The sequence below is a fragment of the Anabrus simplex genome, chromosome 2 (genome assembly GCF_040414725.1).
Source record: "Anabrus simplex isolate iqAnaSimp1 chromosome 2, ASM4041472v1, whole genome shotgun sequence".
Lineage (NCBI taxonomy): Eukaryota > Metazoa > Arthropoda > Insecta > Orthoptera > Tettigoniidae > Anabrus > Anabrus simplex.
The window spans coordinates 845098448-845122944 of record NC_090266.1 but is presented as its reverse complement, the minus strand read 5'-3'; the positions used below and the strand labels follow the sequence as shown (position 1 = coordinate 845122944).

General features: G+C 37.7%; 1 protein-coding gene across 1 annotated transcript in view; it reads right to left on the bottom strand.

Annotated features, from left to right (window-relative positions):
• LOC136863709 (cell adhesion molecule Dscam2) overlaps positions 1 to 24497 on the bottom strand; it is a 1676531-nt gene that overhangs the window by 77659 nt on the left and 1574375 nt on the right. The window lies entirely within an intron of this gene.

Here is a 24497-nt window from a genome sequence, read left to right as displayed (position 1 = left end):
AGTGGGAGATCCCTGGTCTTTTTCCACACTAACTTCTGGAAAAGTTATTACAGTATTTTATCTCAAGGTCTGGAACACATATTTCAATCCTAGGACCAAATAATTACTGTTACCCACACTACCATAATAGCACAGATTTTCAAACAGCCCCTACATACACTAGGGGATTGCCAAACTAGGCAGTAAAAGCATGTTTAATTCACCTAAAAGGATACTTATTCAATTTTCCATCAGGAGGTTTAAAAATAAGACTTCCATTTCCAGTGAGGTTCACTCAGCCTACACCAGAATTGAATGGTTTTCTTCCTGGCTATTTTGCAGTTACCTGGGGTCAGTACCTTGAATGGATTTACCCTAATTTTATGGCCATATGCCTTTCCTGATGCCAACCCTGGGAGGATGTAATCACTATTACATGTTTCTGTGGTGGTTTGTCCTGTGATATTTACACCACGTTAATTTCTGGGGAAAAAGGCTTCATGCCAATGTTATAGATAGGAGGAATCTTTACCTTCCTCTCCTACAGGGGCCTTCATGCCCTGTACATAGATGTATTTTGGCTATTCTGTGTACCTTAAAGCATGGGATTTATGCAGAGATTTTACAAGACCCTAAAATGCATCAACAACTGGGAAAAATTATTGTTCAGGCAGTCTCTTTCACTTTGACAAAAGGAAGCCTTTATGAAGATGGAAAGACAGGATGTTGGGAAAGATGTTACCATGGCCCTTGAGAAAGATACTATCTACATCAGTGGGCATGGTAGCAGAGTGAATTATCACAAGCTTTTCACCAGGACAGATGGGGTTCAAATCCAAGTCAATGCAAGTGAGACTCTTGACATAAAACACCACATCCCAATGATTTAGATTCCAAGTTGACCTGTAAGTCCTGTGGATGGCCAAGTTCTAGCTGTGCAAAAGTTCCAGTTCTCTTGGTTTACTATCCTATCATTTTCCGGAAGTTGAAATGGCAATTCATGGGAAACAATTTTGAGGATTATTGACTGTAGGATTTGAAGCCTCTAGTGCCTTGAGTAAGTGGATAGTGGTCATTGAAGCTTGTATATGAATGCTTTTGTGGTCAGTGAAAAACATGTGAGGGCATGACAACCGAGTGGAATCTCGACTGACTTCTCAACAAGTGGAGAGTGTTTCGAATCCCAGCCAATGCATCAGGTACCCTTACTTCTACCAGATGATGATATCATGATATGATATTAACGCAAGGTTGCTTTTGAAAAACCCATGTTTTAAAATTATATATATTGGCATTATGAGTCTCATGGTTGTCTGGAATACTGACAGACAACAGTCTTCCTCGAGGCAAGATGTAGTGTCTCAAAGTCTATACAGTGAGATCTATCATTACAGCAAGCTTCTGAGGTTAATTTCATGATCTTTCTTGAACAAGCAACTCCTCAGTTGTACTCATGAAACTGAGTGAGTCCTATAGTACACATTCAAACCAGTCATTTATAGTAGATCCTAATACCATTCTTGGACTTCTTAGATAGCAGCATTCTACAGTAACCAATAGACCAACAAGGGAGACCAAGAACACATTACAGGTTATGGAGATACATTAAAACAGTACATTTACTTAATATTTATGAATGAAATGTGTAAGAGTATCAAGTATTCTAACAAGAACAGGACATTCCCTTACTTACAGGAAACGGTAAAGTAAACCACAATTTTCACCACTGTGACTGAACTGGACTAGAGATGAGTAATAACCTGTTCAAGTGTTTGACATCTGCTTGAGAACACTGTATAATATGTCACTGTTTCCATCAGGTGATGGTGAAATAATCTGAAGGAGTTCTTTTATCTTCTTTCTTGGAGTATAAGGAGTTAGGTTAAAGACTCCTTTGCTCTCTGTTGGATTTGCCTCCAATAAACATCAGACTTTTTCTTAAATTAAAATGCTGTTAGAGCATAAGAACTTTTACAGAATCTAAAACTCATTTATTTCAAACACTTATTTTTTGCCACCCCCAGCACCATTTTCTGAAGGCAATTACTGTAAGCTAGTAAAGTAAACTTGTGTCCTCATCCCGAGGTATCATTTCAACCACATACTAGCCCCCTGCCAGTCTTAAATTTCTGGCAGTACCGGGAATCAAACTCGGGCACTTGAGGACGGCAGCTAATAACACTAACTATTACGCTACGGAGGCGGACACTGTAAGCTAATGCAACAAGGAAAGGATTATCTACATCACTTTTTCAATATGGTTAGCAATTTTAAAATTATTTTTATCCATCCTGCCATGTCCTTTATCAGTAGTGTAGCACACAAATTTTGCTTTATCCATGAGCCTGTTATTCTTAAAATAAGTGGAAGTAAGAAGAAAGCAACTTAAGTAAAATAGTATACAGTATTGTGTAGTGTCATGTTATGTACACTTTTGGACTCAAACTTTGAAAGCTGATCAATTCATCATCATCAATCTCCTACCAGGTTGGGAAGCTGATCAATTATTGGGTCCAAATGTGTTCAACTACAGCTACATGAGTAGCAATGGTTAAGGTAAAATGATGTTTTAAGAAAAGAAGAAAAAACAAGCCAATATATTAGAGCAGTTATATTCCTGCAACGAAGAACTGAGATTCTTGAACTGGATTAAAGCATTCTAGTGTCTATAACGTGAACTGTTTCAACATTGAAGAGCGATTCAACATTGCTCATAGTTATAATAAATGCTGTATAAGGCAAGTTCTATCTCAAAGAATATTTCATGGTCAGACATCATAACTTTTGAAAAATATCTGGAGACCTAAAGCTTCAGCTACTTCTTGTAATGTTTCAGTCTGGAGGTGGACAATGTTGAGGTCGTCTGCCATTGCTTTTTGAAAAACCTTCCCAGTAATGTTTCAACCTGGAGGCACAATGTCTTATCTCCCATCATAAACATCTACAAAAGTAAGGCAGTTGATTTTTACTGCATTGGAACCAGTGCCAAGCCTAATCCCATTGTTGGATAGTTTTTTCCTCCATTCATGGATGACCTTCTCAAGAACACAGTTGAAAAGAATGGGTGAGTGCCTATAACTTGACAAACACCAGTCATAAAATCAAACGATCTAGAGATTTCCCCTGTAAATTTCACTTGTGAATAGGTGTTGGTCAGAGTTTGTTTGATGACAGAATGAGTATTGTTGTCCAAGTCCATATCCTTGAGGATATCAAGAAGAGTAAATTGGTCGATGAGTCAAAGGCCATCTTGAACTGTTCGCTGCAGGAGTGGGTCTTACAGAAGCAGGCTTGATATTCACCAATCTGTGGATTGCTTTTGACAAGATTTTATTGGCAAATGAATGAAGCCTCTGTAGTTATTCACATCTGCTTTATTGCCTTATGGAGAGAATTTATAAGAGCTGATTGCCACTCCTTAGGAATAGTTCCTGATTCCCATATATCAAATATATCATATCATCAAATATATCATATATATCAAATGGGACTCAGAAGTTCGGCATCTATGGGATCCTTGCCTGATGTCTTATTGTTTGGGAGAGGTGCAATGATATAAGCAATTTTTTGTCATTCAGAAGGAAGAGAATCAGGTGAAATGAAGGATGAGCCAAAATGATCTTTGATGCTAAGGAGGGCAGTTGAGTAAAGATTCAAAATATTGAGCTAATAGTTCACAATTGTGATGATTATTCAGAATAAGACTGCCATTCTCATCCTGGAAACATAGCAAAGGTACTTGGTAGCCACTAAAGTTCATATTTGAAAGTATGGTAAAACTCACAAGTGTTGTTCCTTCTGAAGGTTTCTTTAGTGGTCCTGTGCTGAGCCTTTTTGGAAGCAGGTTTTGGTTTATGGATCACTTTAGCAGTCAGTTTATGTTGGAAGAGGAATTCTTCAAATATTCCTGTCTCATTCCAGTGATTTCAGGCTTGAGACTGTTTATTGAGAGCTTTATCACAATGTTCAGTCCACCATAGATGTTCCTTTTTTCCTGCTGAATTGAGAAACAAACTAACGCTGTTCTACAGTAGCGAGGAGTTTAATGAAAAAAGTCCATTTGAATTAATGAGCCTCTTTTCAGAACAATAATTAATTTCTTGGTTCCCACAACCTTAAAAGTTAAATGCTAGTGTTTACTGCATTAGTGGAAAGCTCCTTCTCTTCTTTAAAAAGAATAAAAACATACTCAGAGAAAAGAACTGGAGAAAAAAGACTTCCAAACTTGGCACTGCTTTCCACTGAAGCATATTACTGGAATACATTCACCAGAAATATTCAATTTTTGAAATAACTGTTGCTACTCAGGAGAGAAGAATGGAGTTCACACTTAAATAAAGATGTCAACATTGTTGACATGGTCCAGGACAGTGCTTTCTAAAGACCACAGCAGCATGAAATTATTAACTCATTATTTAATGCTCACTACTTTAGTGGACAAAACAGTTGGCAGAATGGCAACATAGCAACATAAGCAAAGGTAGTTGGTAGCCACTAAGTTCTTATTTGAAAGTATAGTAAAACTCACAAGTGTTGTTCCCTCTGAAGGTTTCTTCAGTAGTGCTGTGCTGAGCCTTTTTGCAAGGAGTTCTTCAAGGCGTGCCAAACTCTCTTACACATTACGAATCTCAACTGAATGTGAACCCACTTCCTGACTGCAGAGTGCCAGCTGCTGAGCAAATATGCCCACTTCCATATATCATTCAAGTGAGTTACAATTTCATAAGTTCTTTAACACCTAAATTAATTAATTAATTTGTTTATTTATTCATTCATTCATTCATTCATTTGTTTGTTTATTTATTGAGCCAGTGACCTACATCTTAGGCCCCTTTAAACAACAAGCCCAAACAAACAAGCATTTATTATTTTTTCTTCTGACCTGTTTGCTGTGTTATATTTCCACTTAGTTAAGGAAAAGTGAGTTTCTAAAATTGTAATGTTGGCTTTAGAGAGAGTGGTGGGGCTGCGATTGCTTATTAAAAAAGGAAACAGTTTGCAGATGGGGTAACGGATGTGTACACTGCACACCACTGACTGTTGGGATATTCCCCTCTTCCACCTTTGGACTGTTGATACAGGAGTGCTTTACTAATACCACCCCATACACAGTGGTCCTTGCCATTATCACACAGTGATCATCCATCTCACACATTCTCCTAATCTGCTGCTGTCCCATATAGGAGCCGTACCTGTCCCTAACATGGTGACAGAGTTATTTACTTACACTCACCACTCAGTATCGAGATACTGGCAGTACGATCTACTGTACTCTATCACCATAGCGAGATAACCCACCCAGACAGTTGTTGTTGTTTACTATAATTTGTTATCAAAATGTGCTCTCTCATCCCTCTATGTTACCAGTTCTCAACTCTCCCGCCCTTCCTCACTTCACACATAAAGCCACTGCACGTGCCTGCACCTACTATTAATATTTGCTAGTGATGCAGTACTTCAAAATTTGATAGTGTGATAAATGATGAATACATGAAGCTTTAAGGATATTATCATCATAGACTGAATGCAATCCAAGACTGAATGTTATTTACATGACAATCAACATGATAGACTTTTGAAATAGTCCCCAAACAGTTAAGAATATTGTCATTACTTCCAAATGAGTGTTATAGTGTTAGAAAAATATACAGAACCAAACGAGGATGGTTGAAATTAAGACTGCTGGTGAATCATTGAGCCTCTGAGGTAACAGGTTAATTTAGCCTAAAATGAAGGAAGGTCTAGATGTGCTGACTCAGTAAAGTAGGGATGTCTTAATCCCAGTCTCCTTTCTCATCTCCTTTTCTTAACTTATACAAAAACTGTACCCGCTGTGTGCGAGTTGGAGAGGGTCGCTCATCATTCCAGACTATGAGTTGTGTCACAGAGAAGAACACTGTAACCACCAATATTTATCACAGTTAAGTACAGTGACAGTCAGAATTTTTTGGACAGAGTAATCTATACATGTCATATACCTGTTATTAAAGAAAGAACAGGTAATAAATTTGAAATTAGTAAACTCTGAATTTAATGCACTTCGTAGGTACTGTAATTATCCAATTGCAATTTGTAGATGAGTTTACAAAGTAAAAATACTTTTTACTTATTTGAGATACGAAAATTTGCTGGTCAATATTTTTTGGACAGGAGATGTTTAGCTACTCGAGGCATGCTTTGCACTTGTTATGCGCTGTGAAGGCAGGTCCCAGTCAGTGCCTTCCTCATACACAAAGCAGACGCAATGATTCATGAGTGAAATGGGACGCAGAGGAAAGAACAGTACATTTGATCAAAGGCAATTAGTAATATTCCATCATGAAAAAGGGAAAACATGCCGACAAATCATAGATGTGCTGAACATGAAGAAATGTACTGTAAACGATATTATCTGCCAATACAAATTTCAAGAAAGAATTGAAAATTTGCCATAGACAGGTCACCCGAGGGTCCTCATTTGGAGAGAAGAGAGGGCAGTAGTAAGAAAAGTGAAAAGAAATGAAAAGAAATCCATGTCTTACTAAAACCACTATTGCTGCTGCAGCTGAGAGCGAGTTTTGAAAGAAGATCAGTGCAAGTACAATCCAGAGGGTGTTATATAGAGGTGATTACCATGGGCAAACTGCAAGAAGGAAGCCCTATATCAACAAAATAAATAGGATCAAGCGACAATGTTTTGCTAAGGAGCTACTTAGCAAAGATATGAACTGGTAGAAGACTGTAATTTTCTGCGATGAATCAAAATTCAATGTTTCTGACTCAGATGGGTGCATTATAATTTGGAGACAGCCCAATAAAGAGTTTGAAGAAAGAAATATGAAGGCAACGGTAAAACATGGAGGGGGACATGTTATGGTGTAGGGCTTTATGTCAGCTCAAGGAGTACATAGGTGAGCTGCTTTTTATAGACAGAAATATGGACCACTGCCAGTATCTTCAGATTAAAAATAAAACAGTCTAAAGAAAAGTGCAGAAAATACGGGAGTTGGAGACTGTTTTAAATTTTATCAGGACAACGAACTGAAACGTATGGCCCATAATGTACAGCTATGGTTCTTGTACAACTGTCCTAAAGTTGTGAATCATCCCCCACAAAGTCCTGATATTAACCCCATAAAGAATTTATGGGATGTATTGGAAAACAACATCTGGAATCTTCCCATAAATTCCAAAGCTGATGTGCAGAGACAACTGCAAGAGGAGTGCGAAAAATTGTCCCATTCTGCCACAAGAAAACTTGTGGAGAGCATGCCGAGATGCCTGACTGAAGTGCTTTGCAGGAAGGGAAAAATTATTAATATTATTAGTATTAGTATTAGTATTAGTTCATGGTGTGGTTACTGTAGTCACGTCCTAGTTCGTGAACCATGGGCAACAGCTGAGTGGCCTAGTAAGTGGTGCTGAGAGTCGGGATACCAGCTGCTATGGAATGGGATTGGGCATCTCGGACTTATTCTGAGTCATGGCCCTCCTTGTGCTCAGGCGGCTAGGACTATACAATCCACCGGTGATCCATAATCCGTCAGAGGAGAGATCCTCACTTGGACTATGTGCGTATGGTAGCATCCTGCTTCATGAGCTCAGAACATTTTAAGCAAGCCTCAGACCTATGGGAGTAACGGAGTCCCACTCCCATTTGACAGGCGAGGGACTCCTTGGAAACAACTTGGTGAACGAAATGGAATTCGATGGGGACCTATCAATATAAATGGGGCTTATGGAAGAAAGAAAGTAGAACTGGCTGAGTCAGCAGAGATGATGCATCTGGATGTGCTAGGAGTAAGTGATATTCATTTAAGGGGAGATAACGAGGAAGAGATAGGGGATTATAAACTGTACTTGACGGGTGTTAGAAAGGGAAGGGCAGAGTGTGGGGTAGGGCTCTTTATCAGGAATACCATTGCACGCAACATAGATTCTGTTTGGCACGTAAATGAGTGAATGATGTGGGTAGATTTGGCAGATGGAGGAATTAGGATGAGAATTGTCTCAGTGTATTCACCGTGTGAGGGTGTAGATGAGGATGAAGTTGATAAGTTTTATGAAGCATTGAGTGACATCAAGGTCAGGGTCAACAGCAAGGATAGAATAGTGCTAATGGGTGATTTCCATGCGAGAGTTGGAAATAGAACTGAAGGATACAAAAGGGTGATTGGTAAATTTGGGGAAGATAGGGAAGCTAATGAGAATGGGAAGCATTTGCTGGACTTCTGTGCTAGTATGGGTTTACCAGTTACAAATATATTCTTCAAGCATAAGACTATTCACCTGTACACATGGGAGGCTAGGGGTACCAGATCCATAATAGACTATATCATAACCAGCTTCGAATTCAGGAAATCTGTTAGGAATGTATGAGTTTTCCAGTGATTTTTTGATGATACAGACCACTATCTGATTTGTAGTGAACTAAGTATCTCTAGGCCTAGGGTAGAGAAAGTGAAATCTGTCTGCAAACAAATAATGGTAGAAAATCTCTAGGACAAGGAAATTAGACAGAAGTACATGGATATGATTAATGAGGAGTTTCGAACAGTAGACAGTAAGCATTTTCAGGATATAGAATGAGAATGGGTGGCATACAGAGATGCTGTAGTAGAAACAGCAAGGGAATGCCTAGGAACAACTGTGTGTAAAGACAGGAAAAGGCGAACATCTTGGTGGAATGGTGAAGTGAGAGCAGCTTGTAAACGTAAAAAGAAGGTTTATCAAAAATGGCTTCAAACAAGGGCTGATGCAGACAGGGAATTGTACATAGATGAAAAAAAAAAAAAAAAAAAACCCCCAGAGCAAAGCAAATAGTTGTTGAATCCAAAAAGAAGTCGTGGAAATGTTTTGGTAATAACCTGAAAAGGCTGGGTCAAGGGGCAAAGAAACCTTTCTGGACAGTAATAAAGAATCTTAGGAAGGGAGGAAAGAAGGAAATGAACAGTGTTTTGAGTAATTCAGGTGAACTCATAATAGATCCCAGGGAATCACTGGAGAGGTGGAGGGAATATTTCAACATCTCCTCAATGTAAGAGGAAATCTTCATGGTGGTGTTGCGAACAGCCGAGCTCATGGGGAGGAGGAAAATAATGTTGGTGAAATTACGCTTGAGGAAGTGGAAAGGATGGTAAATAAACTCCATTGTCATAAAGCAGCAGGAATAGATGAAATTAGACCTGAAATGGTGAAGTATAGTGGGAAGGCAGGGATGAAATGGCTTCATAGAGTAGTAGGATTAGCATGGAGTGTTGGTAAGGTACCTTCAGATTGGACAAAAGCAGTAATTGCACCTATCTATAAACAAGGGAACAGGAAGGATGGCAACAACTATCGAGGTCTTATTGATTAGTATATCAGGCAAAGTATTCACTGGCATCTTGGAAGGGAGGGTGCAATCAATCGTTGAGAGGAAGTTGGATGAAAACCAGTGTGGTTTCAGACCACAGAGAGGCTGTCAGTATCAGATTTTCAGTATGCGCAAGGTAACTGAAAAATGCTACGAGAGGAATAGGCAGTTGTGTTTATGTTTCATAGATCTAGAAAAAGCATACGACAGGGTACCGAGGGAAAAGATGTTTGCCATACTAGGGGACTTTGGAATTAGGGGTAGATTATTAAAATCAATCAAAGGCATTTATGTTGACAATTGGGCTTCAGTGAGAATTGATGGTAGAATGAGTTCTTGGTTCAAGATACTTACAGGTGTTAGACAAGGCTGCAATCTTTCACCTTTGCTGTTCGTAGTTTACATGGATCATCTGCTGAAAGGTATAAAATGGCCGGGAGGGATTCAGTTAGGTGGAAATGTAGTAAGCAGTCTGGCCTATGCTGACGACTTGGTCTTAATGGCAGATTGTACTGAAAGCCTGCAGTCTAATATCTTGGAACTTGGAAATAGGTATAATGACTATGGTATGAAAATGAGCCTTTTGAAGACTAAATTGATGTCAGTAGGTAAGAAATTTAACAGAACTGGATGTCAGATTGGTGATACAAAGCTAGAACAGGTCGATAATTTCAAGTATTTAGGTTGTGTGTTCTCCCAGGGTGGTAACATAGTAAGTGAGATTGAATGAAGGTGTAGTAAAGCTAATGCAGTGAGCTCCCAGTTCCGATCAACAGTATTCTGTAAGAAGGAAGTCGGCTCCCAGACGAAACTATCTTTACATCGGTCTGTTTTCAGACCAACTTTGCTTTGTGGGAGCAAAAGCTGGGTGGACTCAGGATATCTTATTCATAAGTTAGAAGTAACAGACATGAAAGTAGCGAGAATGATTGCTGGTACAAATAGGTGGGAACAATGGCAGGAGAGGGTACTTGGAATGAGGAGATAAAGGCTAATTTAGGAATGAACTCGATGGATGAAGCTGTATGCATGGGGTAATGTGAGGCAAATGATGAGGATTGGTTACCTAGGAAAATAATGGACTCTGTTATGGAGGGTAAGAGAAGTAGAGGTAGACCAAGACGACGATGGTTAGACTCAGTTTCTAACGATTTAAAGATAAGAAGTATAGAACTAAATGAGACCACAGTACTAGTTGCTAATAGAGGATTGTAGCGATGTTTATAAATTCACAGAGGCTTGCAGACTTAACGCTGAAAGGCATAATGGTCTACAACGATTATGTATGTATGTATGTATGTATGTATGTATGTATGTATGTATGTATGTATGTATTGTCCCCTTCAAATTTGGCCTACAATAAGTATTTATTGTTTCTGCGTGTGTAAAGTTATTATTTCATTAGCACGGGTGATACTCTCCAGCCCTGTGTTACAGAGACAGTTTCACCTGTCCAGAACCGGTCGCGAGTTGGTTAGGGGAGCGATGTATTGATTTTTTTCTACTGAGCTATCAGCTGTCCCCACGTGACCGACTGAGGAGCAGGCCAAGGTCGCCTTGACAAGGTTGGCGCATGGCAAGTTCCAGACGGAAGTACTTTCGAGAATTGAAACGCTTGACATCGGTCAATTACGGACAATTTTAGTGACACACCCCTTGTGCTGGATATGCTTAAATACCCGAGTTTCCAGAAGAAACGTTCTTTTTTGCTGTGCTCTTTTGCTGTGCTTTTCTACTGTGCTGTGATATTGTTAACTTCGACGTGCTTCGAGGCTGTTCTTACATTCACGATGCAGACGCTTCTTGGACTAATTATTCTGTAGTACAATCAGTCAACCTTCATTATTATTTGGATCTACGAGTTTGGCAGATTTTCATAATTAAAGTTACGTATAATTTTATCTCTAAATTCATCGTGTGTGTGTGTGTATGGAACACATCCTAAAATTGTTTGTCAGTTTCAGCTTCTACTGTACGGGAAGAAAGAAGAGAGTCGCCACGAGCTGGAACGAGCATTTTAAGATGTTGCTATACCATGAAGAGGAAGCCTACAACAACTCTACTTTGATCATCAAGGCTATAATGCTGCATTAAGATGTAGGCAATCTCTGACGTGGGGAGATAGCGACCGCGGGCAGATAGCATGCACATGTTCCAGCTCATCGGCAGTTCCATCAATCATTTAAGTACCTTTTTATAATGTTTATCTGTTCATCTTTGTAGAAATAATGCTTACTTTTTCATTAGTGGTAATATTTTTTCTACTCTTGCAGTAGTTTTGAAAATTTTCATTCTTCTTTCATATAGGAGATGATAGTATAGTCATTTGTGTATGAATGATTTTTGGTCTCTATTAGTCTAGCTAGAACGTGTGTGTGTCTTCTACGATTATTCTAGCTGTCCCATTTAATAGTCTAGTGTGATTTAAAAATGATTGTCCTCACCGATAATTAATAATTTAATTTTGAAAATAATTTTTTGAAGTCGTGTGGGACAGATTTACGGCATGTTGTGTTACGCCGGATTTCTATGTTAGATTTCTTCCTGTATGATTTCAGGTGTGTTAGTGTCATCTGGCATATTGCCGAATCCTTGTTTGCGTGAATTTGAGATCTAGCACATCTAATAATAATAATAATAATAATAATAATAATAATAATAATAATAATAATAATAATAATAATAATAATAATAATAATAAATGTTCATCTTGGGTTAAATAAATTAATAAGGGTCATGAGTTTAAATATTACTTGATTTTGTGTGTATGATGTTAATGTGTGCTCAATTAGGATGAATATGAGCCTGGAATATGGCAGAATCTCGATGATTCATTTATTGTAATTTGTTGACTTAAGAATGGATTATTTGCTGTGTGTTGTTGAATTGCGAATCCATTTATTGAGTCTTATTTGGAGAATACGTGTTGTTGGACGTAAATTCTTCATGTGGAGCATGTGTTAATTGATTAACGTGGAGTTTTGTAATAATAATGTCGTGACTCATGAACCACGAAAGCGAATGCTAATATTTGACCTGTTCTATGTGCGTTTTTGTTGACGACAATTTTTTCAGGTATCAACCGCCGATGTTATCATGGTCAACATTGTAAATCTTATCTTATTTAACTAAGTGATCATTCAGACTTCATCACATTTCTGTGGGACGTAAATAATTTTTCTTTAGCTGATACCATCATCGAGAAATTTCAAAGATTTAGGATTAAAAATCAAAATTTAATATTCAAAGGCTAGAATTCATTGTAAATAGTGTAAATAATTCTTGTGTGCCTTAGTGTGAATGCTGTGTGTGTGATTGATAATTATTTCAGTGAATTGTGATATTTTCTTTGAATATGGTTTTTGACCCAGCCACGTGTTCGTTACGTGAGTCCTGATTATCAACATCGTTGTTTGTGGTGATATAACTTTTGAAGATTTAAACCTTTAGTGAATTTTATTTTGAATTTAAGTAGAGAAAGGTTCAGAGTACCATATAATAATGAATAAGAAAGGATTATTTCAGTGGACAAGTTTCACCAATTATTTTTGTAAAGCCTACGACGTTAAGAATTTCTTAGAAATGTCAGATGCTAAAGATTGGCATCACGTTTGTCTGATGAAATATTAGGGAAAGTTTTGAAGTAATAATTATTGTATAAACACGAGTTGGTAAAATTATGTCCACTGGAGACATTTTTGAGTAATATTTCTATAATATTTTGGTTTCACTATTTTTCAATTAATTGAAGCAACGTTTAATCCTTTACATTAAAGAAGGAAAGTTTTATTTGAGATAGCAAATGTAAAAATAAATAAGTCTGTTATTTCGACGTCTACGATAAATTTGAATTGGACAGTTTCAATTTCTTTTAAATTATAAATAATAATGACATTATTGAAAGGAAGTCTTCCTAACGAAATATAATTTTTATTTTTGTTGTTGTTTTGTTAAGCCAGAAATAAGGCTAATATTACTCTGTATATTTACAGAACAAAGGTCATCCAGAATATTAGAGAAATTAATCAGAACTGGCAGAGAAGAAAAAAAATAATATTACCATCAAGATTTATTAATTTAATTTTGTTATTGTTGAATGTGCTAGTTTGTAATAAATGTCAGAAACCTGTTGTTTTATATTTTTGTATTATTGTCGCTAGTCCTTGTCTCTTTCCCTGCCTTCAAAAATTAGCAAAGCCAGACAATGAACAGTCCACCCTTGGGACTCTCGTTCTCCGGCTGAGCCAAGCCCGGTAAGAAGGGGGCAGTATGTTAGTATTAGTATTAGTATTAGTATTAATATTCCTACATGGACTCTATCCTTCATATATTTGTTGTACTTGCGTATTTTTGGCCGAATATTTATGAACAGGCAATTTTGTATTATTGTAATTACATTCATAAGTTTCAAATTTTTGTGTATCATGAAATGAAGTGCATGTTTATTTTTGGTATCTGTATGTATAACTATTCATTCTGAAGTAAGCAAAATTAAACTGTTTGTTATTAATCTCTTTTTTAAAATGTTAAAGGAACTCTGCCTGTCCAAAAAATTATGAAAGGAACTCTGCCTGTCCGAAAAATTATGATGGTCACTGTATGGTATAATGAACAGCACTAAGGATATATTGGGTAAATTCAACACTGTTGCATTTCCTGATGATGTCATGATTTGAGAAGAACCAAAAGATGAGGTGCAGGCAAAACCAGACACAAGAAAAGCAATGTTCCAAGAATTCAGCCTCAAACTTGCATATCACCAGCTAGACGCTAGAGGCAGTAGATAGTTTTACCTACCACAGCAGTATAATCTCCATAGATTATCTTGCCACAAAGGAGTTCACACTTATCCTAACAAGAGATGACCCTTTTTTGGGATGACAAGATTCCAAATAAATCAAAATTAGTAATGTCCAACAGCTACTTAATACCAGTCTTGACCAATGGTATCAAAACATGCACCCTTGTAAAGAGAGATGCATCAATACTGCATGCATCAAAGAGGAAGTTCCTGAGTAGAACAGCAAGATGGACAAGTTAAGAAAAGGAGATGAGATAGGAGACTGGAATTAAGACATCCCTACTTGACTGAGTCAGCACATCTAGACTACAGTGCTTTTGGGCATGTAATAAGGATGGAGCCTACAAGAACAGCCCGAATGAGTTTGGAAGGAGAGGTGGAAGGAAAATGACAAGGTGGAAGACTTACAGAATGTGCTGGATGGATATTGTAGCTAGGGAAGGAAATTGGATAATTTCATGAAGAATAAAACACACATGAACAGGACTGAGTGGAAGAGGCTTAACAAAAGTACTCAATAAAGCAGAATTGTAAACTGATAGTGATGATGCTGTTCTTAGGTTATTGGAAGGAAAGTTTTAGGTTCCTAATTCATCAGCTAAGAATCCATAAAGACAAGACAAAACAAGAAACTGCCTTCCTGACTTAGATTTATTTCAGCTTTGGAGTGGAGGTGGTAAAATGTATATGGAGCATTCAAACACTCTGTGAGTGATTCTGTCACTGCTTATGTCATCAATCAATCACTACTGATCTGCATTAAGGTCAGTTTCCCAGGTGGCAGATTCCCTATCTGTTGTTTTCCTAGCCTTTTCTTAAATGATTGCAAAGAAATCAGAAATTTATTGAACATCTCCCTTGGTAAGTTATTCATATCCTTAAATACCCTTCCTGTAAGCAAATATTTGCCCCAGTTTGTCCTCTTGAATTCCAAATTTATCTTCGTATTGTGATTTTTCCTGCTTTTAAAAACACCACTCAAACTTATTCGTCTACTAATGTCATTCCACGCCATCTCTTCACTGACAGCTCGGAACATACCACTTATGATAAAGATGTTGATTCCCATAGGGAACCTGAAATATTTGTTTCGAATAAGTAAATTTATAATACCAATTAGTTGGTCCATTATTGGACATTATAAATTTTCCAGCTAACTTGTTCCTGGTTGCCAGTGTTTTGCTCCAGTGTGCTAAGTTGGGCTCATCAGTTGGTAGATATCACACCCACCAAGACGCATGGCTAGTGCATACCCTGAAAGCCACTGCATAGGCTACTTGGACAAAGTCTCTCATAGTGCACTGGCACTGCCGGTGGCTCCAAGTAGCCTATGCAGTGGCCTCCATGGTATACACCAGCCATGCATCTTGGTGGGTGTGCTATCTACCAACTGATGAACCCAACTTGGCACACTGGGGCGAAACGCTGGCAACCAGGAATGAGTTAACTGGAAAATTTAAAATGTCCAATAGGACCGACTATATTGGTATTATTGTAACATACCACTTAGTCGAGCAGCTTGTCTCCTTTCTCCCAAGTCTTTCCTGCCCAAACTTTGCAACCTTTTTATAACGCTGCTCTTTTGTCGATGAAATGAAATGGCGTATGGCTTTTCATGCCGGGAGTGTCCAAGAACATGTTCGGCTCGCCAGGTGCAGGTCTTTTGATTTGACTCCTGTAGGCGACGTGCGCATCGTGATGAGGATGAGGATGAATCTTTAAGGATCTTGGGTTAAAATAAGGTCTCAGTGAATTCAATATGAACTGCATTCAGTGCCCAGCATGACAATTCTATGGCACTATATGCCTGGTAATGTGCCTCCTCCAAAAAACTCCTCAGTTTATAACTTTATACCAAACTTAATTTTAACAAATCATGAAGCAAAACATTCACACAAGTTTTATGGATATATTTTCAAGCCAATTCATACTGTAAGTGTTGTCATTATTTATAATTCAACATACAACAGATATATCATTAGCCTGTAAACAAGGACTAAATTTGACTCACCAAAACAAATATGAAATGTTTGTATTACCTACTGCTTCCATTATCCCAAAATATTGTGTTTATAACTACATAATCTGTAAATGAGCCAATAATTTCAACCCATAATTCCCTACTAACTTCTCATTTTCATGATAGTAAAATGTCTCTTTGCATACTAAGTAGAGTACATATCAAGGATTCTGTTGAAATGAAACTGATTATATGCCTTCTTCTTTGATCATGATTGCCCAAGCTGAAACTGATGTTTATGCTAGTAGTGTGCTTACCGTGCTCTGATGGCACGTACATTTGTGCTAGTCCGCTTGCACTGGGAATAACATCCTGGGATAAGGGCAGTATTCTACAACTGGTGCCAAGAGACAGCAGTTCTGGAATCATTGCTGATGTGACAGATCTACAGGTGGATGGAACATTATGAAAAAACTTGATGAACATTTGGACACATTTTGGTTATCAGTAAAGAATGAACTCCATGTCTGCTGCAAGATAGTGGTTAATGTTTCATTGCCATTCTTCGTTATGTGTACCTACTTGAATGAACTAGATTTTTTAACGTGACTGAAATTGAAACAATAATGAGGGGGAGGCTGAGATATATTGATGAAGAAATGAAAAATCTTTTTTTCAGTGAACCTCTCATACAAAAGTGCTCTATGTACAGCAAAGAATCTGGAAGTACTGCATTGAGGTTATATGTAGCTATTTACTTAAAGTTTAGAAGCTAAATTATGCCACTGTGTCACTATCTCTTCATTCGTGATTCGATCTACCCATCTCACCTTCAGCATTCATCTGTAACACCACATTTCAGAAGTTTCTGTTCTCTTTCTTTCAGAGCTAGTTATTGTCCATGTTTCACTTCTATACAATGTCACGCTCTAGATGAAAGTCTTCAAAAAGTCTGTCTAATTCTTATATCTTTTTTTTTGTTTTTGCTATTTGCTTTACGTTGCACTGACACAGATAGGTCTTATGGCGATGATGGGGTGGGAAGGAAGCGGCCGTGGCCTTCATTAAGGTACAGCCCCATATTTGCCTGGTGTGAAAATGGGAAACCATGGAAAACCATCGTTGCCAACAGTGGGGTTCGAGCCCACTATCTCCCGGATGCAAGCGCACGGCTGCACGCCCCTAATCACACGGCCGCCTTGCCCAGTAATTCTGATATCAATGTTCGAATTCTGCAAATTTCTTTTATTAACCCTTTGCTGCATGCAAGGAAATGGGGTTTGGATATGTCAATTTTAGCATGATTTTCCTAAATTTATTTTGACTGAAAGTCAAGAACACAAATTTCAAATATTAGATTGGAGTTGTCGGTTTTTAAAATTTGGGACATATTTGTCCCACAATGCGACAAGGGAAAATTTTTCATTTCTTAATATTACAGTGGGTGTAAACTTAAGAGTACAGCTTTTTTCTTTTGTGTGTCACAAATCAGAAGTACGTGTCTAGCTCGGCGGCTAGGTGTTGATAGGTTCCACACACAAAGGTCTCGGATCGAGGGTTGAGGAATTTTACATTAGGCAGTGTGGAACTGTGGTGTACAGGTAGCATGCCTGCCTCTTACCCGGAGTCCCCAGGTTTGATTCCTGGCCATGTCAGGGATTTTTATCTGGGCCTGAAGGCTGGTTTGAGGTCCACTCAGCCTACGTGATCGGAATTGAGAAGTTATCTGATGGTGAGACAGCGGCTCCGGTCTAGAAAGCCAAGAATAACGGCCAAGAGGATTCGTCATTCATTTCAATTAAAACACAGAACAGAACAGAACAGTCGGGATACACGTTTCTAAAGGAAGCATTCCCACTATGTGAAAGATGCGCGCATTCAAGAAAGGAATGAGTATTCTTGTATACATTGTTGACTGCAATAACAACCACACATTAACAGTATAGACCTTGTAGAACACATGTACATTGTTTTCAAAGATATCATAATATGTGCTTGGATACAGGAAGCAATCAAATTCTTGGGACATATATGTCCCATATGTGTCAAAGGGTTAAGAAAGGTCTTCCTTGCTTGGGCTAGTGTGCATTTTATGTCCTTCTTATTTCTGCCATCATTAACTATTCTACCACCCAGTTAAAAGTATTCATCTACTGCCTTTAAGACTAAATTTCCTAATCTAATATTTCCTACATCAGCGGCCTTATTCAACTGCGCTCCATTACTTCGTTTTTTGGATTTATTTATTTATTTTCATCTTGTACTTTCTCCAGGACTGTATCTGTACCATTCAGCAATTTCTCCAGATCTTCTGCAGACGCAGATAAAATAACAACAATGGGACTTTCTTAAATTTCAAATTATTTGGAAAATTTGATTCCGTGTTTGGTGAACATGTAAGGAGAAATAGCCATAAAGAAAATAAATCTTGTCATTATCTGGGAAAAACATAAAATTAAATTGTTCACATTCTCTGTCAACAAATTAAAAACAAATTATTTCCTTCACTGAAAGCTGCTAAATATTACAGTAAATTTGGTCTGTACACAAGATATTTCTAATGTTAAGCAAATGGCCATTATTATGTATTTCATTAAGGTGATTTCTACTGATGTTAGAACTAATGATGTGAAAATTAGAATTTTCTTGTCTTTGTACCTGCAAGAGATATATTTGGTTTTGGGCTAACAGAGGTTGTCTAAAGGCAGTTCAAGGAAATGAAAATACCTTTAGAGGACATGAGAGACCAGGGGTATGATAATGGATCTAATGTGAAAGCCAAGAATATAGGAATGCTAAAGCAGATATTTAGACATAAACCCTGGGACATTTTATGTTCCCTGCAGCAGCCATTCCTTTTGGGCTATCTTGGCTGTCTTGGATAATCAATCATATATCTGCTCCAACATTGAAACCATCAAGTACAACAAGATGGGAGAGTAGGACTGACACTATCTCTCCTCGTAAGCATAATATACTGGAGGTCTGTGATGCACTGATTGATATTAATGAGAATGAAAGTATAGACTTTATCCATGATTTTTACTTTTCTTAGTTTGGTCCTGACATGGTATGATATATTACTCCATATTAAAATATAGTCAGCAAAACTTTACAATTGTTGAACACAGATTTGTTGAAAGATATTGGCTTACACAAAAAAGAAAAGACATGGGTTATTTCACAAACATCGGGGATTACTCTTAATTCCAAGATTACTTAGTTAATGTCAAAGAATTGACAATCCAACAAGGTATAGAAAATCCTACATTTGGTAGAACAATGCAGGTATGAAAGAGAAGGATAAAGAGATAATTTCAGTATGAGGGAGAAGATAAAAACCAGAATTGCAGTACAAAATAGATTTTCACTCTAAAGTACTGGTTGTTATATGCTCTGAGTGAGTAATTTGATGAAATTAAAGACCATAGTGAATGTTTTGATTTTCTTGTACGGTCTAACTGATAAGAGTTGTGTGAAAGTCTTAGTCATGGACAGACTAAGGACATATTGGGCTTGTTGATTTAAAAGATAAACTGAAAGTCTTCTCAACATTGGTGAAGCCTGGAAGTACACCAATTGAAATGTTGCAATTTGTAGGAATAGGGATCATACCCAACATTAGTATAGCACTAAAAATTTGACTTATATTACTGGTGAGAGTGGCAAGGGGAGAAAAAAGTTTTCAAAGCTTAAATTTATAAAAACTTATCTAAACGTGTTGGCAATGGCATTGATAGAACATGAGTTGGCTGAATCATTGGATTTCAAAATAAGTCACAAAAGAGTTTGCTGATGGCATAGCAAGATCAATAACTTTCATTTTTAGGTATGTAATTGCATTTCATTCATTTTTACAATGCATCATTTATGTATTTCATGCCTTTCCATTCATTTAAGAATTTGATGTTTTTCAGTTCTATATTTTATGCTTTTTATTTCATGTATGTAGTTTAATATATATGAACTATTTTTCTCTCCTTATGCTTTAGTTTCTGTGTATGATTGTATATTGATAGAAATGAATTAAAATCATTGTCATTATCAATATTGGTCGTAGTTGTTGCTGCTCATGTTGTTCTTGTTCTTGCTGCTGCAGAAGGCCTATAGTTCATTTGTGAGGGCTTGAATTAAAAAAAAAAAAAAATATATTAATTAAACAATATGAGAGTGGTAGACACAGAGGATTGACAATTCAGATTTAAAAAAAGATTGTATGGAAGGAGGATGGGGTGGGGGTGAGGGGTGAGGGTGACTTTCAATTATTGCATGGAGTGGCAAAACTTCTTTTTGCCAGTCAATTTTAATCATCCAACTATCTCTTCCATTGGCCATATTATAATGTAATGTTATGAATGAATTCTTACTTGGAGAAAGAATTTCCCCAGAGCTGTGGATTTCCATTATGAACAGTAGCACCTGTCCATAGTAGCTTTAGATAATTAATTTTCAAGAATCATTCAGATCTGACTGCGGAAATAGAAGCAAAATGACAAGCAGTACAGGTCATGTTACTATAACTTTGCATTCTGAACACAGTGTGTTCGAACTCCACTCTTGGCAGCCCTGAAAAATATTTCCTGTGATTTAGCATTTTCACAATATGCAAATGCTGGGGCTGTACCTTAATTCAAGCCACACCACTTTTCATTCCAACCATTTCATATCCCATTTTTGCTGAAAACCTATGAGTTTGTATGACATACACAGGAAAAAACTGAAGACGATTTTGAGAAATTTAAGCTAGAATCATATCTAATATTAGTTCTGTCACTAACTGTTTCATTAGTATAAATTTGTATAATACTAAAAAGTGTGGATATCCAGTAAGACAGAAATTTGAATTTAGTTTGGTTTGAACAAAGGAAAGTGCTGAGTAAGTTAAGTCTTGCAGATAAACCAAACGTAAGAGAACCATGTGATGGTACATACTCATATAAGTTGGTGTCATCAATTAAGTAAATTTCTGTCCTCACATTACTCAGGGTGATGCAGCTCTTTTCAGGCACACCCCAATATCTTATAGAAATCTATAGTTCTGAAAGCACTATCCTGAATTCCTCATACACATATAGATCTATGAGCTCTTGCAGGGTTAGCTATCAATAAAGAGCTACTTCAGGTATCCGAGCAAATAATGATTATCTGGGAGTGAATACTGGTAGTGGTCATGAATGCAAATGATGTAACATTCTTGCATTTGTTTATCAAAGGACAGAATATATTAATGTCTAAGGATACCCTCCATTACTGGAAAGAACACTTGCAAGTTTCAAACTTCAACAAAAGTCTCCGAAAACCGTAAAAGAGTAGTTAGTGGGACGTAAAACAAATAGCATTATTATTAAACTTCAACAAAAAATGATGAATGTTATGCTACTCTATAACAGTCTGTGGCAGACTCCATGAATTGAGAATGTTACTATATGCATTTACTAGCTATCATACCTGTCTTCAACAGGTCTGCCATATTAATGAAACAGTTCCAGTGGCATACCACAGATCAAGTTGTCCAGGTCATCTTCAAGGAAGCAATCCCACTGATCGATGGCGGTCTCGATGACCTCTTGGCAGGTTATGGGAGGGTGTGGATGCTGAGCAATAGCACACTAAAGCATATCCCATGCATTTTCGATACAGTTCATGTCCGGTGACATTTCAGGCCATTGCATTTGGGCAATGTTGGGCTCCTGGATGAAAGTTTGTATCACCCCCTGCTCAAAGTGGTCTTGCAATGTTGTCCAAAAGAATGAATTCATTGGCAATTTCTTCACAGAATGGACATAAAATTGGCAGTAGCACCTCAGGAATGTAAAAAACTCACGAGATCCCTTATGCCTCCAGACCCTTGGGCGATGACTGTCAAGGTGGAAGGCGATCCTCATTTCATCATTGAACTGAACAAAATGCCACTCTGTACGTCCCCATTCATGGTGTGCATGGATCACCTCTGATGAGCAGGTCTGTGATGGTGAACATGACAGAGGGTTCTTCTTGAGTTTAAGGGTCTCACATGCAAATAATTTCTGATGGTCTGGGTGGGCACTTGAGCACCTGAAGCCCGTCGTATATCAGCCCAGAACTCTGTGGCGCAAGGCATTGGGTGCCTTGTGGCACTCATGATAACGAAGTGGCCTTGAGCTGCTGTTGTCGAGTGAGGATGAAATGTCCTTTGATGGCCCAACACCGAATGTGTCTGCTGATACCTCCTCCATATTCAGGACACATCAATTTGGTTGACTCCAAGATGGTTTGCAACTGCTGTCTGCATTAGGCCTTCCTGGATCAGAGCGATGATGCTGCATGCCCAGTTAAACAGTGTGATGGATCACCTAGGCATGTTGACGTGACTGACAACATGCACCGAATGCAATCAGGCCAGAATGTGAGTGGTCTGCTCTTCCTCCGTATGCAGCCGATTATGGGGAAAGCGATTGGTTGCTGGAAATTGTGCGAGCATGCAGATGTTTCAAAAGATACACTGCGCAAGATAATGAATGGCAGTTTAGGAGGGTGAAAACAAGGCTAAGTGTTTATTGTCCTTACTATTCGTCATAACTGTTTTTTTGGATGTGTATAAAGATGATAACTTCAACAAGGCTCAAAGTTACAACCTTTGAATCATCAAGCGAATGCTTGACTGCTGTTCGATGCAAAGCAGATATCCAAGGATTCCTTCTTAAACAGCATAGTTCTGCATAATTCACAGTAGTTCTACTGCACATCTACAAGTGCATGCATAATTTAATTTCACAACAGGGTAGTAAATAACATGTCCCAACTGACTGACTGATTCAATATAGCCGAGCCAAAACTACTGGACATAAAGAAATGAATTTTTTGGGATACATTTACAATACAGTATACTGTAGGTGCTCACTAAGGAACTATTTGTGGATATTCCGTCAGTAAGGGGGTGGAAAAGGGGGATGAAGTTTAAAAATGAGTATACCTATATCACAAAAACTTAACAGTTTAAAGATGTGAAAATTGGTATTTTGAATCTCCTGTGAAATTAAAGAAACACATATTTTGTTATTTTGGAAAATCCACTTAATGGGAGGAAAAGAGTGAAAAAGGGGATGAAATTTTTAAAAGTATATCTCAAAACTTAACATGTTACAGACATAAAAATTGGTATTTGGAATCTCCTTTCAAAATAAAAAGCACATAGTTTTTGTTTTCGACTTGAGGTAGGACTGTTTCTCACATGTACAGTGTTATGTCACTTGTTGCAGATGTAACTCTGCCAGTAGCCTGATTATCTTAGCCCCAAAAGCAATACCACAAACGCAGTTTTCAAAGATGTTCTAGAGTGAAAGAAACTCAATTTTTCGTTGAGTTTTTATACTTTAGGGATTTTCAGATAATGTCTTAGTGTGGTACGGATGAATGATTTCTTTTATCAAATTACAAAATTCACGTGAGCGAAGCCGCGGGTAACAGCTAGTGTAATAATATAAGAAGAAACTAACACTATTACTATGTAGTTGTATTGTTCCAAACCTAACATTCAAATTATTTATATTGCTAAAGATATATTATACGATAAAAATTGTAATTTGAACTCACAACCTTCGAATCATTAAGAGAGTGCTTTACTGAAGTTCCATGAGAAGCAGATATCGAACGACTCCTCCTGAAACTCCATAGTTCAGGAAAGTTCACAGTGCTGCTACTGCACATCTACAAGCGCTTGCATTATGTAACAGCACCAGGATCCGAAGTGTAACTTAAAATATATTCACTGTTCAAGTGCAGCCATTCTTTTTTTTTTTTGACAGCTGTGCATTATAACATATAAATAGGCTAAAAAATTTCCAAGAATGATACCTTTTAATAGAATTTAAGAGTACCAAATCTAAATCTAGCCTCCGTATGTTGTCTCAGTTACATGAGGGACATACAAGAATATGCACAGATTGATTTTGGGTGTGCACTTTACCACTAAATTTCTACTGTTGATACTGCTCTAGAATCTTCTTCTTATTCTAACACTTTTCCCACATCTGTGGGGTCACAGGTGCGAACTGTGTCGCACTTGTGGTTTTGGCCCTCTTTTACAGCCGGATGCCCTTCCTGATGCCAACGCTATTTGGAGGGATGTAATCACTATTGCGTGTTTCTGTGTTTGTTGGTAGTGTAGTGTGTTGTCTGACTATGAATAGGAAAGTGTTGGGACAAACACAAAAAGCCAGTCCCCAGGCCAGAAGAATTAATCAAACGCAATTATAATCCTCAACCTGGCCGGGAATCGAACCCAGTAACCTCTGAACCGAAGGCCTCAATGCTCACCATTTAGCCAATGAGTTGAACGATACTGCTCTATAATAACACTGAATATATATATGGGAATACTCTATTTATTTATTTATTTATTTATTTCATTTCAATATAGGCACCTGAGCCAAGGTTCTTCTTGG